Below are 16,140 nucleotides of genomic sequence, written 5' to 3' on the forward strand. Positions count from 1 at the left end.
GAAATTTGTATAACAATTTTTTTCACAAGCACTGAAAATGTTACAATATTGAAATTAACCTGACGTTCTGTGCTACCAAAAATACACTTAGCCAGTAATTTATTTGGTTTACCCCATGATTGTAAGGGGTGGAAAACGCAACCCCTAAAATTGATTTCCAATGTAACGTTTTGTCTTATCATTTGTTTGCCATTAAAAAAATTATTTCCGATAGCCTGTTTCATTCTAAATAAAAAATGTATCTTGGATTTTTTGCCCAAAATAAACCAGTTCGCAGCAAAAAATTATTTTACGAACAACTACAGAGATACATCGTCATAAATGCGAACTGGATTTATTGTTATGTTGTTGTTAGTACCTGAATTAAACGATTAAAGGGTTATAAACAAAACTAATAAAACAAAAATAAATAAAATAAAATAAATTAATTATCAAGAACAGTTTTCTCTTACCGTGTGGCTCGGAGTTATTGGGAATGATTTAATTGGGCCTCATTTTCTACCTCCTCGATTAAATATTGAGGCATACGTTCAATTTTTAAGAGAAGTGCATCAAGTACTGCTGGAGGAAGTTCCTTTGGGCGTCAGAAGGGATATGTTTTTTATGCATGATGGGGCTCCTGCCCATTTTAGTCAAGTAGCACGTCAGCATTTAACTGAAACATAATCAAATCAGTGGATAGGTCGAGGAGGACCACAGAATTGGCCCCCGCGATCCCCGGATCTCAATCCTCTTGATTTCTCTATTGGGGGCCATTTACAGCATTTGGTTTATCTTACTTCTGTTCGCGATGTAGAGGACTTAAGAAACCGCATCATCGATGCCTGCAGGGTAATCAGAGAGACTCCAGGAATATTTGAGCGAATACCTGGCTCAATGCGCCGACGTCTAGACGCATGCGTAATGTCTGAAGGTGGATATATTGAACATTTATTATGATTTCTACATGTTGTGTGTTTTGTTATTAATAAATAAGTTTTGTTTATTACCCTTTAATCGTTTAATGCAGGTACTAACTACAAAATAACAATAAATCCAGTTCGCATTTATGACGATGTATCTCTGTAGTTGTTCGTAAAATAATTTTTTGCTGCGAACTGGTTTATTTTGGGCAAAAAACCCAAGAGACATTTTTTGTTTAGAATGAAAGAAGCTATCGGAAATGAATTTTTAAATGGTGAACAAATGATAAGACAAAAAGTTACATTGGAAATAAATTTTAGGGGTTGCGTTTTCCACCCCTTACAATCATGGGGTAAACCAAATAAATTACTGGCTGAGTGTCTTTTTGGTAACACAAAACGTCAAGTTACTTTCAATATTGTAACTTTTTCAGTGCTTGTGAAAAAAATTGTTATACAAATTTCATGTACCCCTTTAAGGGGCTGTATCTTAACAAGGGATGCTCTACTGAAGTTTCTTTATATGAAAGATCCTATCTTTTTTTCGATGAGGAATCCCCTCCTCAAATGTTTTACACTTATTCAGTTACACCCTGTATAATAGAGGACTTAAATATTGCCACCTCATCTTCACTTCAATAGTTTCATAAAGAATATAGTTTCCTTTGGGTTATATGAATGAGAGGGTGTTTAAGGAAAGCTTTACCATCATATTATTTTTTACCTCCGTTCGATTCAATAAAAATCAACATCAATTAGAGCTCGAATTATTTATGAAGTTATCGTACTTGGATCTAACCATTTTATAAGTCATTGTATTCAGTACTGGATCCAGACCACTGTTATATCCAAACTAATTATCTTTTTCAATTCCAAATTGTTGCCAGACCTGTTAATTTATAGGGAAATCTATCCTTAGAACGTTTGTTATAACGTCATTCTGGTCTCTCTCTTGTTTTTCACAGTCTATTGATTAGGAGAACCAACACCACCTGGAGAAAGACCGTCAAAATAATCATCTCCAGAGATTCGGCTACACAAAACTTATCTAGATTTTTACTCCCCATAATACAACCGTTACAAGGAAAAACATAGTCTTTTGTGAAGAATTCAAGGCATTTTGTCGAACTATTAGGGGCAATTGAAGTCACACATGAAGATCAACAAATCAGTTTCGACGTGGAAAGTCTTTACACCAACGTTCCGGTCGAAGAAGCACTCCAAATCATACAGAGGAAGCTATCCGAAGACGGGGACCTGAAAGATAGAACGAATTAGGAACGTGTTAAGAATCACACGTTAAAAGGTAAGACCTCGATAGTTCTTAGCTCGCACAAGTTTCTCAACTTCTGAGAATTGTCGTTTGTATGGAGGCAACAGCTGATTAATGGAAAAACAGATTTTAAACAGATTTTTTTAAATTTAACTATAGAAGTAATTATGGAATTGCTAGGATACTGTGTACGAAACTGTTATTTCCAACTGAAGGACGAATTCTCTAAACAAGATAAGGGACTGCCAATGGGATCGCTACTTTCATCAATCATAGCCAACATATATATGGAGCGGTTTGAAACTCTGGCCATTGAAGAAGCCCACAAAAAACTTCGTCTCTGGTTGAGATACGTTGACGACACCTGCATAATATGGAACCATGGGAATTCTGAACTAGACGCCTTCCTGAAACACATTAACAGCCTAAGACCTTCCATCACTTTCACAAGGAAGAGAAGCCGTCACAACCAGTGCTTGCACTTCTCTACATCAGAGAACCTGGCGCTCAACAGTTCTCTCATTATCACATATTTTTGTCTGTTTTGAAGCTACTGACGGCAGGTAACACATAACTTTGCTGATTTTTTATTCATTAGCTGTCAAGTTAATAATTTCTTGAGTAATCTATCAATCATATAACAAAGTAGAATTTATCCAACTTCAACCAAAAAAATTATCGGCAGAAAAATGTTTAATCGAAGGTAAATTTGAATCAAAGAGGGTAGGGTTGATTAGAACGTAAGATGAAAATAATTTTATACTATTTTACAATACTTGGACTACGATCTTACTGGTCAATATTAGGACCGGCAAATGGAAACCCAGAGGACTTGGACACACGTACAATTACAATCACGAAAGAAGAGGGTAGAGTAGATTAGAACGTAAGATACTATTTTGGAATACTTGGTCTACGGTCTTACTGGTCTATATTGAGAGTGGCAAATGGAAATCCAGAGGACTTGGACAAACTTACAATCACAGCAATAACAATAATAATATAATGTAACAATAATATGTTTGACCATGCTTGAGGTATAGTTAGACCTAGAGTTATCCAGTCGGATGTTGTCAACTTTGATTAGCTTCAGGTTGCGTTTGTCGAGATTCTGCTGAAAATTATTTGATAGCTCGAAACTGTTATTAATGGATGTGCATAGGCACGTTTCATATTTTCAGCCTCTTCTTTGATAGGAAGATGATGGTGAGTTATTTTACTGTGATCTATGTGTAATCTTGAGGAGATGATCTTCAATTTATTTCGTTATGAGGTGTAATTTATCGTTGGTGTTTTGTCAGCTGATACGTCGTAGTTTCCTCGAATATATGTTAATGGTGTTTTTGAGGATATTTCTAGAAAGTTCTCTGCACTCGGTGTAGTAGATGCTTTTCAACATAATATCTGTTATTCCGTTTACGACAATTATAACGATACAATTTCCAAGTCCTTATCTTATTTGTTCAATGTATCTGATTTCATGCGTTATACTTTCGGTTGCGTAGGGTATGAGAGATGCCATGTATTGAACTGAGGGAAGCAGTGAGTATAACCGTTTTTCCTAGTTTGCTATGGAATAACTTTCACTATCATAAAAATTCTCCAGTATATGTTGTGTAAACATATGGTAGGCTATAAGTTTGGTCGAGTCGGTGATGAAAGAAGCTCTGATTTTTTTGCCGCCGTTGAATCATTAGCCAAGATTTATATACTGTCTGTGTACTCAATCTGAATGTTGAGGATTTTGAATTTTTGGTGAGATATAAGTTGCGGTGGTGGTTTTGTTATCCATGGTGGTGATTGAAGGAGTTGAAAAAGATCACGTCTGTGCTTGATGAGGTGTTTGATGTATGGTTGTATTTTGTTGGAATTCCCTTCAAAAGATACACTAGGACAGAGTGAGGAACTGCCTCTAAATATTTGAAGGAAGTTCATCAGCTTTTATATAAAGGCTTTCTACAGGACCTGTTCTGTAGGATCTGAGTACGAGCCTTAGGGCTGCTTCAACAGAGGAGGTTCATCAGCTTTTATATGAAGGGTTTCTACAGGACCTGTTATTTAGGATCCGGGTACGATTCTTGGATCTGTTTGAATAGTGACTTTATAGCAGTTTCCTAAATGATTGATTCGTAATCAACTTTTTATCATGAAGGTTCTGGTTATTCTGTTACACAATCAGTACCCTCATGTTGTCTTGCTACTGAATTCACCAAGTTGAGTCCATTCTGGCACGATACTGTCAAATACCAGATTTGTGCATCTCATCGAAGCTTTCTGTTGAGCATTGTAGCCAAGAATTCATGTTCGTCAACACATTCCATAGAGTGGTTATGAAGGTTCAAAACCGGCCTTTCTGTTTCATTCTTCTGTGAGGAGAGGCACTTGGTTTTCAAGAAGGACAAGTTGAAATTTGTGCTTCTTGACCAGTTTTTCATATAATTAGTGCATTTTTGAGGAGTTGCGTTGATAATGGGGAATGTTCCTCAATTTGGGAGATTACGCAAATGCAAGTTTGAACAAAATAAAGTTGATTTAACTCATGAGTTTGTCAAATTCACTTCGAAAAGTATTCAAATTGATGTTTCAAATGTTGGGTTTTAATTTTCAAAGTGATTTGTTTCTAATTCACATATTGGCAACAGCGCCTGTATCAAGTTGAAATAATTTACACGTACCTAGATATTCTACTTTAAAAAATGAAAATTATCTTTATAAATCAAAAATTAAGCCAAAATATAAGTTACAGTTCAATACCACCTCCACAAGCCACATAAACAACGGTTGTTTTGTTATTTATTTATATAGAGGAAGATAGGTTAGGTGCACAAAATGTCATATGTCACAGAATGTCTCGGAACTCGGAACATTAGTAAACAGAAGAGCACGTCTCTGAAATATGTCATCTTTGTTTGTCTCATACAGGTAACAGATTCATTGTCCTTTATTAGCTATAACCGATGTTGCTAAATGGTGAAATAGAAACGAATCCGTTTGAATGTTGAATGCATTATTTCATTCCTCTTTTTTGAGTATTTAAATATTGTTTTAAAGAAAAAGGTTGAAATGATGAGTTTAAAATGCGTTGTTTTGGAGCTCTTTTATGAAAACTACTTGATTTTCGTCAGGAGGAACATTCCTCATTGCAGGTTATTGGTCATGATGTAAAGTACAAAATTATGTGTTTGAATGCTGAATCTACGTTGGGATTTGGGATGGATTGATATTGTTTTTTCAGAAATAGTATCTTAAATCAACACTCTTATTTTTAATTTTACAAAAGGAGTCCATAAGTTTTATAATTTCAATATCATTTGGTATCAGAAAAAATAATAAATACTGACTTTCGAATAGTATAAATATAGTTTGAAAAACTAAAAAACACGCCTTTAAAGAACATCGAACTAAAAAGTTATAAATAATATTCTTTAAAATAATAATGAACGAAAAATATCAGTATTATTGTGAAAAAAGCGACGGACGCTTGATATACAAAAAATATGGCACAAAGCGCCAACGTTTTTCCACAATAATACTAGAATTATTCGTTCGTAATTGTTTTAAGCTTATATTAAAAAAATATTGTAACTTTTCAGTTCGATGTTCTTTAACAGCGTGTTTTTTAGTTTTGTAAACTATATTTACTTTTCATTTTTTAGTTTGTTAGGCTATAAAAGCGTCTTTTTAGTCTTTTTAAACTATATTTATTTTATCTGAACTTTGGGATCAATCAGCCGTGAATTGTTTAGAAAAATTACCATTGATATTTTCCGATTCCGGAGAGGGAGCCTGAAAATCAGCTACTAAGCCCAAGGCAGCAGGCACGCGTGTTATTAAAAAATATTTTTTTAAATGAAGAAATACATGTAAAGTGAGATCGAATTATATCAAGGAGGTTAAGTACAGCGCTATCTGCCCGCGGCGAATAGATCAAGCAATAATGTCGATATATCAATGAGGTTAGGTACAGCACCATCTGCCCGCGAATAGATCAAGCAATAATGTCGATAATTCTGTCAGATACAGATCCCGAGCTTGAGAGTTACAAACAAACAAACAAACAAACAAACATACATACATACAGGTGAAGCTAATAAAAGCGTGTTGAAAAAAAGTTGTTACTCATTTTCTTCCATTTCTTGTATGTTGATTCTCCAAAAATAAGAAAGTTACCGAAAATGCGTTTTTGATTGTGATCAGTCTGTAGATTTTAAAAATTGAAAAGGAAAACAATTTTCAAATTTTCATCGACATGAATTTCCATGGCAACCGCCAACTCGATATCGTCATCAACAAAGACGTAGTTTGTTTCCGACCGCCTCTGGCATACCGCCGAGAGCTCTTCAGCCGGGACACCGGGGGCGCTTGAAACGGCTCCCTCAGGACAGGCAGACAATCGGCACCGCGATGCCCTGCAGCATGTTTCCGCTCATTCTAGCTAACTCATTGGCGTTACGTCGGCGGGGTATTTTATGATTTGCATTTTTTATTGAGTGACTTTTGAAATAACCTACTGAAGCTGCCCTGTTATATTGTCTATTTTATTTTATCAATATACATGTTCGAGTGCTCTTAAACAAAAGTTGAGGTAGCTTCGCGATAGTTTGCAATAGTTTCTAATCAACTGATGTAGCAGCAGGATAATAAGTCTGAGCCAGAATTTTCAGGTCAGGGAATAGGAATCTGTGAAACAAATATACACAAACAAAGAATATACTAATAATTCCCGAAAAGACGCAGATATTAGAATGCCAGCTCTGAGTTCTGCCCACTCGCAATGATGAAAAATATGAGACAATTCATTCGTTACGAACATCTGTAAAATATCATGAAACTGAAAGGATTCGTTCTATGTACTCAAAACTTTGTACTTTGGCAACCACTCCTGTATCTTTGCATGTACTTTAGTATACTATTTTTTCCTAAATGTATATTGGGAACCAATGCCTTATTATCTATCCATCTGTCTATGTGAAACCCACAAAATTTTACTTATTTAATAATAAAAATACCACTGAAATTTTTACAGAACTACTGGTGAATTGAGTTAGTTTCAGAAAAGAGTTTGATACTTTCTATGTGAGTTTATATGGCTCACTGATCGTCAAATATAATAATGAAAATCAGTGCTTGAAGCTCTTCATTAATAAGAAAAGGTATAATGAGTAAGACTGAAAAACAATAGTGATCTGACACAGTAACTGAATTACTCGAGGTAAACGAAACTATTATCGGAAGCCTTACGTTAACATTCTTTCGAAACGGATTTTCTGTTAGAGAACCAAAAGAGCAAGAACACAGTTCACAACTTAGCAGCAGACCAAAACAGTGTACTCTTATAACACAGATTCCAAGCTTTCGATACATCTTTATTATCATTATCAGGGAAACTACAATATTGTGATAGAAACCGTTAGATCCATGAAGAGAGATCAGTCAAAATAACTTAGTGTATGTGAGGTTGAGTGACAGGATGATTGAAATTTTAACACAAGATATCTACACGTAGAGACAACGAAATAACCTCAGGACTTTTTGACAAACTAAACTCAATAGTTCTAGTTTTTAACGAATATTTCAAATAAAAACTGATATTTTCGATCTGAAGAAAGATTATTTCCAGTTCCCCAAAATAGAAGACTTGTCAAATATTATCGATTCTGTAGATCTTACCGTTTCCAAGATAGCAATAGTGAGATCAGCTAAAAAACAACTGTATATATGTAGTTGACTAAAAGACAATAGCTCGATTGGCGCGACCGCAACCCGCAAAGGTTTATTGTGGCTGACACCTATTCACACTCGACCAAATAAACCCAGCTTCTTAACGAAGCCCATTGGTTTGTATGGTGAGTGGTTTTTCAGGTCAGATGATAAGAGTATGGCTGAACTCTAAAAAACTAATTCGGTCCCCAGCGGGGCAGACACAAAGTATATGCTCTGCTGTTTCATCATTTTTCAAACAGAGGCGACACACACTGCCGTCCGTCAGTCCGAGTCTCTGCATATGATGATTCAAATGACAGTGACCTGTAAGAAAACCTGCTAGACATCGTAGTTCATCCCTACTGTAGTCCAACAACTGTTTGATATCAAGCTTCGAAGGGTGAATACACACCTTGGAAGATTCTGCCAGAAGTCTATAAATCTTCTTGCCATCCAGGTGATCAATGTTTGTTTGGCGAAGCCTAAAGCCTTTACAAGGGAGTCAGCAGCCTCATTGCCTTCCAGGTCAGTATGGCCAGAAATCCAGACCAGAGACAATCTGTTAAGTCTTCCTATCGAGTAGAGTCGTTTTTGACAATTTGCTACGAATTTAGACGTTGCTCGGTAGGAGCTAAGAGCTTTCAACGCCGCTTGACTGTCCGATAATATTTTTATGGACTTGTGTTTGAGGTTGGATTCTTCCAATCTCTCCGCACACAATTCAATTGCGTAAGTTTCCGCTTGAAATACGGTCGCATAGGTTTCTAGGCAGGTTTACATCTCTGTCCTGGGGCTGCGACTGAAAACACTTGCACCAGAAGCGGAAGGTATTTTTGATCCATCTGTAAACCAACAACGATCAGCTCCTTATATTTTCTTCTCCCGGGAGATGCAGTTCGTAGTTGACAGTAGGAGGCAAAAAGTCAGAGGTCATTTTCAGATTGCTGTGACTTCCAGTGTCAGCCAACAATCTGTTGCACTCTGCATTATATTGATTTGTGCAATTGTCAATGTGCACAAGTCTATATGCAGTCCATCTAGCCTCTCTCTCCAGAAAAATGTGGAGTGGAGATAGATCTAGAAGGATCCCCATGGCCGCTGACGGTGTGGTACTGATGGCACCACTGATGACCAGACAAGTCTGTCTCTGTAAGCCCGAGAGCTTCGCCTGGGCCGTTTTCTGTGAAGCCTTCGGCCACCAGGCAATTACACCATAAGTGATCATTGGTCTGACATTCATCACATAAATCCAATGGATATGTTTGGGACTTAAACCCTAGTTTTACCACAGATCCTTCGACATGTCCATAGGGACAGCCTGGCTTTGTGTGAAACTTTTTCCAAGTGAGCGTTCCAGGTGAGTTTTTTATCAAGGACAATGCCAAGATATTTCACCTTCGTTTCAAATGGAATGCCTCACCATCGAGGAAAAGTGGCGTAAGATCATTCAATTTTCTCCTCCTGGTGAAGGGACTTATTACAATTTTGCTGGGGTTGACAGACATCTGCTCCCTCAGGCACCAACTGTGTACAATGTCCAACATGCTTTGGAGGATACCACAAGCTACTCTTCCCCACGTGGACCTTGCCAAGAGAACAAGGTCATCTGCATAAGCTTGCAGATATACTTTTCTTCTGTCGAGGGCATCAATCAGACTATCAATGGAGCGACCACAGAAGGGGGGATAGTACCCCACTAGAGGGCAGCCTCTAGTGAACCTGAACCTTGAAGAGTCGTAGTTGCAGTTCTGTTTACCATCATGGCATATATTCAGCCAGTTATGATCGATTCTTTACCTTTCCTAGCCAGAGGTGATCCTATAGATATAGGTAGTGCATTGTCAAATGCTCCTTCAATATAGAGAAATACAGCAACCGCAATGTCCTTGTTGTCGAAGGATTGGGAGATTTTTTCCACAAGGTTGTTAAATGCTAAAGGAATTTGCCGATTTGATAAGCATACTGGTGTTTATTTTGGGGGGGATGCATGTAATGACCCCCATCTGATGTGTCCGTCCAGTATCTTCTCAAGTCCTTTCAACAGGAAGGATGTAAGGCTGATTGGTCGTACTGATTTATGGTGTGGGTCTTTCCGACCCACTTTAGGTATATATACCACCTTTGCTGCCAACCAACTGGGTGGTATATAATTCCACGCCAGACTAGCTCTATTCAATTTTATGAGAATAGGTTGAATTATTTCCAGTCCGTTTTGAAGAATAGATGAAAATATAGCATCGTCTTCAGGAGATTTGGAGGGCTGATATTATTCGATAGCCCATTCAACTGCCGGTGCTGTGATAACCTTCTTGACAACCGCCCTATCGTTCTTTTTTGTGCATTTAGCGCCCACGAAGAAGGGAGGTCTGTTGTTATTAAGAGTCAGATTTACAGGACAATGGTTTTCTATCGAAAGCTCTAACGTTTCTTCACTAGAGGTCGTGAATGTTCCATTGGGTCGTTTAAGCGACCCAATTTCAGCAGTCAGTTTTCTAGAGAGAATCTTGTGAATTCTTGTGCTGCGAGGTAAATCAGAGATACTCTCACAGAACTTCTTCCAAGATTCCCGTTTTGGCTTTTTCATTTCCTTGATGTATGTCGTTAGAGTAGTTTTATAAAGCTCCCAGTTACCTGACTCTTCAGCTCGATTGAATTATCGTCGAACTTCTGCTGTAGGGGTACCAACATCTGTGATATGGAACCAGATTGTGAAATGGGTCTATAAGAAACATGAAGAGTACTGGAAAAACACACCCGGGAACACATACGGGAAAACCATCATAAAGGAACCGTCCGAGAAGAGAATCGAAGAATTGCTTCAAAAAAGCAGGGATCGGCTCAGAATAATATCAGATCTACTCACTAAATATTCAAAGGAGACCTCAGCTGATGCAGACAATTCAACAGAGACCGAAAAAGCTCGTCATATTAAATGCGACGACGAGTTTACCAACATAAAAAATCGCTAATCGAATGTAGGTACGTAGCCCGCGAAATTTGAATAATTACCTTATTTTTTGAACAGCCCATGTATACCTAGCTCTTTTCAAGGTATCCTGACGAATAAATCCTATTGGCAAATACGTGTTCTGTGACTTATGATATCAGATCACAATTTCAATAAACTTCTTAGATTTATCGGTCCAACAAGGACAATTTTCCCTCCCACAATAATTCATCTACGCCTGTGATCTGAGTTCAGCTGTCTCTTCTACTCATTACTGCGGTATTTCGTCATATTCCTTGTTTGTATACTCTATAACCTGGAGTAGTCTTCGTGAAAGGCAGGAAAATGAAAAAAATGTGCTTCGGGGGTTGAAAAATAACGAAGTAGTAGAGTACTTTGGTCTGAACTTGGATTAATTATGAAATGACTGTTTACAAAAATTACTTCTCTTCTTCCATATACAAAAAATATATGAAATTCGATCACTAAAATAGGCAATAGGTAATTATTCTACTTGTGAATGAAAAATAGATGAGTGATTTTTCATCGTAATACTACTAGTACTATTTAAGAACATAGACTTTCACGGCTGGAGTCACAATTGAAAAAACAAAATCCGGACTGGTAGGCCGTGGTCTCCCAATACCAAACGTTTCGTCTGCTACTGCTGCAAACCACAATCAGTAGTATATGCATACGTTGACTTCGAGGACCAGATACTACCTTCGTTATTGCAGTCAACGCCCCACTCAGGATGTCTGCCGCACTAGTAGACGAAACGTTTGGCACTTCAGATTCACGGCCTACCATCCAGGACGTTGTTCTCTTTGACCGTTACTAGTACAGTCAACTCATCAGTCAGGCCCTCTTCGAATAATAAAACTTGTTTTCGAAGTTTGAATTGAAAACTTGGTCAGAAGCATTTTCAAAACGACTGTGTTTTTCATATTTACATCCAATAAGAGTGCGCTACTTGTTTGGTCTATTAACAGCTACCCTTCAACAATATATTCATCTTTTTGTAAAAATTCTCAGAACAAATTATATCAAAAGTAAATTCATCAAAGATTCTTATACCCATGTTAACGTCTACACATTGTTTTCTACTTTTATATAAAACTATACCTCTTCAATGAATAAGTGAGCACAAAAAACATGGTTCACAACTGAAAAATTCACCGGAATAATGATAATAATGAAGATGTCGAAGAAACTAAACATTATTTCCCTGCTGGCCTAAGCGTACTTTCTCGTTCATCCATACTAATAATTCAAATTATATTTATATTTATTATTAACTATATATATATATATATATATATATATATATATATATATATATATATATATATATATATATATATATATATACATACATATATATATATATATATATATATATATATATATATATATATATATATATATATATATATATATATATTATTTATATACAGGGTGTCCCTGATTGAATTAACGTTATCATTACATTATTATTTCTGCTTTGATAATTATTCATTTCAAATAATGGTGGACGAGCGGGTTTGATGTCGTCGAGTGAAACTACATTTTTATCAAGACTCGTTGCTCCGATCGACTTTCCACACGAGTACTTTTATTCATAAAATTGTCCAAGTAGCCTTAATTTGTTGAAAAATATCTGTCATTTCAAAGTTTTGGGGTGTGGACCATCGGGGGTAGTCCGTTCCTGACTTTGTAGCAAAACAACTGACTCCTGCATGAAAGCTCATCGACGGAATTCATTTGTTTAGTCAATTACCAAAATTTGGATGATTTTGAATATTCACTTGAAAAGTTATCAAAGCAAAACATTTTTCATTTTGTAACTTCGAGGGCCCGTTACTTGGTTACGAAGACTTTTAGGAAAAAAAGTTATATGAAGTACTGGTGATATTTTGACCCCATCTATACATTCCCGAGAGGAAAAGAGGAAGTCCAGGGACACTCTGTATATAAAAAATAAATAGATAAGTACTCTTTGATCATTCCCATATTGATTTCAATTTAAGAGCCACCGGTAGACAGCTGTTTCAGCCTATTGGGCATCGTCAGTACCAGACAAAATGTGAATAACCAAGAAAAGTACTTGATAAAAATAACTGCGTAAACGTAAGTATATGTATATTTAGTATCAGAATTGCGGGGCCGAATGATACTAAATATACATAAATATACATACATATAAACGCATCTGATCGCTGCTAATCATAAAGTGCTAAATGCACAATGTATTTGAAGTAATTAATTGAATGAGGATTGAAATCCCTCCGTAAGTGAGCCATTATTTCTTGAGGATAAAAAATGGTTATTGTGGGTTATCCCTAAGAGATATAGACATATACCATCGCAGACTTTTTTGTAGACCTTTTTAAGGTGTACAATACTGTAGTACAATTTTTTATCCATCTCGTAAGGTTCAGCCAGCGGTAGCGTTTGCAATGTAGGCGCAAAAATGAACTGTTATCTCTCTCAACGAATAAACTCAACGAATAAACATAAGGAATAAGAGGAAATGGCCTTGACTGGATAGAGTCTTTCGCCAGAAACAGGAGTCACTTTGTTTCGGTGAATCATAGATCTGAAAACAGTCATTATAAATATATTTCAAATACTCAAGTTTTGACAATCGGAGTACCTCAAGGATAAGTGTTGGTTGGGACCGCTATTATTTATTATTTATGTTGTAATGATGTTGGGGCCGCGGTTGCTGAGAATACGTGCGTTATTTATGCATATGACACATCACTTCTAATTTCGGACAAAGACGACACAATTTTGAAAAAAAATTGTAAAACGGTGTCAAATCATTTGGTTTCATGGTGTGCCGCTAACTACTTCATTTCAACTCTCGAAAAACTTTATTAGTACGGTTTCATCACAGGCAAAAAATATGTTCAAATCTTGATATTAAAATCAATGAGAATGAAAACACACTTTCTTTATCCGATAAATGTAAATTTTTGGGATTCACGCTAGATAATTGTCTGAACTGGAAGAGTCATTGTAATAAACTGATATTGAAACTGAGTTCTGTTTCGAAATATGATCGCATTTCATTTTACCATAATGTAAATACAAGAAAGTGCAATGATTTTCACATAAATCCCGTCAAATATAATATAACCGCTAACTCACCATCTTACTTGGGGTGGAAACTTTATACCAAACTGCCCAAATCATTGAAAACTACTGACAGAATTCAGGTTTTCAAAACCACCTTCAAAAGGTTTTTATTAGATCATAAATTTTATATCATAGATGAATTTCTCAATCTTCCGTAATTTGATTTCTCTATCACATTAATTTAATGTATCTGGAGTTGAATGAAGTTGATACGTTCATCATTGTATGCATATGACAATTTTTCATGTATCTTTGGTTCAATTTTACTTTAAGTATTATGTATGTACAAAATGCTATTCAACCTATCCTATAATTTTGTAAGTTCTACAGGATTAATAAAGTAATTTGAGATTTTGATTTGATTTGTTATATACATATAAGCATTTCTGTTGATTCATTTTATCTATTAAAAAAACCCGTATCAAAATCTGTTTCGTAGTTTTAAAGATCTAATCATATATAAGGACAGATAGGGGAAAGCCACTTTGTTTCAAAATTATGTAGTGATTTGTGTGGGAAGTTTTGTTTCTAGTGAAGACACTATTTCTGCTTTAAAGGTAGGAGAAAGAGAATGAAACGAAAATTCATTTAAACTGTATGTCAAGCTGAATATTTATTCGTCACAAGTATTCTTTAAACGGTCTCACTGTGAGAAGTAACTTCAACTTTATAAAGAAAGATATAATTTCATTTTGCAAGCCTCAGGGTCAAATGATAAATTTCTGTATGAAGGTACCATTTTCTAGCTCCTCAACAACTTTTATTGAGTGCAGTCAGTGAAAGGGAATGGAGGTACGATATTTTGAATGTTCTCGAACTGATCATTATTTTGAAAATTGTTATTGATAATTGCTTATATTTTCGCCTTCTGTGCGGAAACTCGGTGAACTGTATGATTTCGATCTCTCTATACAATTACTTCTACATAACTTCTTTCACTTTCCGTTCGGTTTCGTTCTAATACGTAGTTAATCGTCTTTTATTACTATCACCAAATAAAGAAACCTTCTCTTTTGTATATTATAAAAATATATAAATGGAATATAAATGGATTTAGCTTTGATTTTTTCAGATTGTGGTATAAAACCCAAAATAAAACAGTATAAACTATTGAGCCCTCCACAAAAAATGTCTTTTAAAGAATATAAATAGAGAAGTTGCATCCAGTAAATCTCTGAATACTTTTCCTATACCCTGACATTAAAAACAGCTTCCATGCTGGTATATATTTCTAACTAGCAACCCAAACCGGCTTCGCACGAACAACAGAGTGTCGTCAGAGTGTTACTTTTAACTTATCAATTGAAGTCGTTTTGGCGACCCAAAATAGTATTTTCTGACAATAGTGTAACTGAGCAGCCATGACTATACTTTGAAGAACCGAAACGAGTCAAATTAACACAGTTTTGACTTATATTTGACCTTCTCTACACGAGTTAATCTTTGAAAATCAATTTCAATTTTGAGATAGCCTGAAGATAACCCAGAATAAAAATGCGAAAATTCAAAGTAACGCAACTTCACATGTTGGTTACAAATGACTACTAACCCCAACTTTGAAAATATTAATAGCAAATTATTCATTCATTATTATAAACTTGTTTGATAGATATTTTTAAACAGAAAACAACAAAAAAAATCAGTGATATTCATCAAATGTGTTCAGTTTCACGAAATGTATGTGAATTTTCCAAAAATTACACAGAGGAAAACAAACATTGAATTGAATACAATTTACGAATAGCTGCCTATAATAATGAGACATAGCTACGTTTATTCCCTGAGATTTCATTTCGGAAATACCATTTTTGTTGTTTTAATGCTCTTTGATTTTTATTCCAGTTAATTTTTTCATTCCGTATCAGCCGTTAGAATCTTCGGAATGAAGTAATGGGGGAACGCGATATCAAAGATTTCATTAGTCGATATGCTTTTCAAAATAGTTATTCTTGATATTTCTTTGATATATTCAATTCTGGTATTGCCGAGTGAACATCAACATTACTATCATCTACAATTTCTGAGGCGAGTGAATGTACCTTCTAACAAATTCTTTCTTTTTACGTCTTATGCAATATGCAATTGCATATTGCAACAATTTTCAATTACTTTATCCATTATATTTTACATTTTTCGAGTTATTCAACTACAAATTTTATGAATAAAGTTTT

The 16,140-nt window shown here is 35.6% G+C and overlaps 1 protein-coding gene across 1 annotated transcript in view; it reads right to left on the reverse strand.

The window, feature by feature from the left end:
* LOC111510462 (prostaglandin reductase 1) overlaps positions 1-16,140 on the reverse strand; it is a 503,388-nt gene that overhangs the window by 102,412 nt on the left and 384,836 nt on the right. The gene's annotated exons all lie outside the window — the stretch shown is intronic.

Source organism: Leptinotarsa decemlineata, unplaced genomic scaffold (genome assembly GCF_025532065.1).
Source record: "Leptinotarsa decemlineata unplaced genomic scaffold, Ldec_3_MD MMD2_tig00000035_RagTag_RagTag, whole genome shotgun sequence".
NCBI lineage: Eukaryota > Metazoa > Arthropoda > Insecta > Coleoptera > Chrysomelidae > Leptinotarsa > Leptinotarsa decemlineata.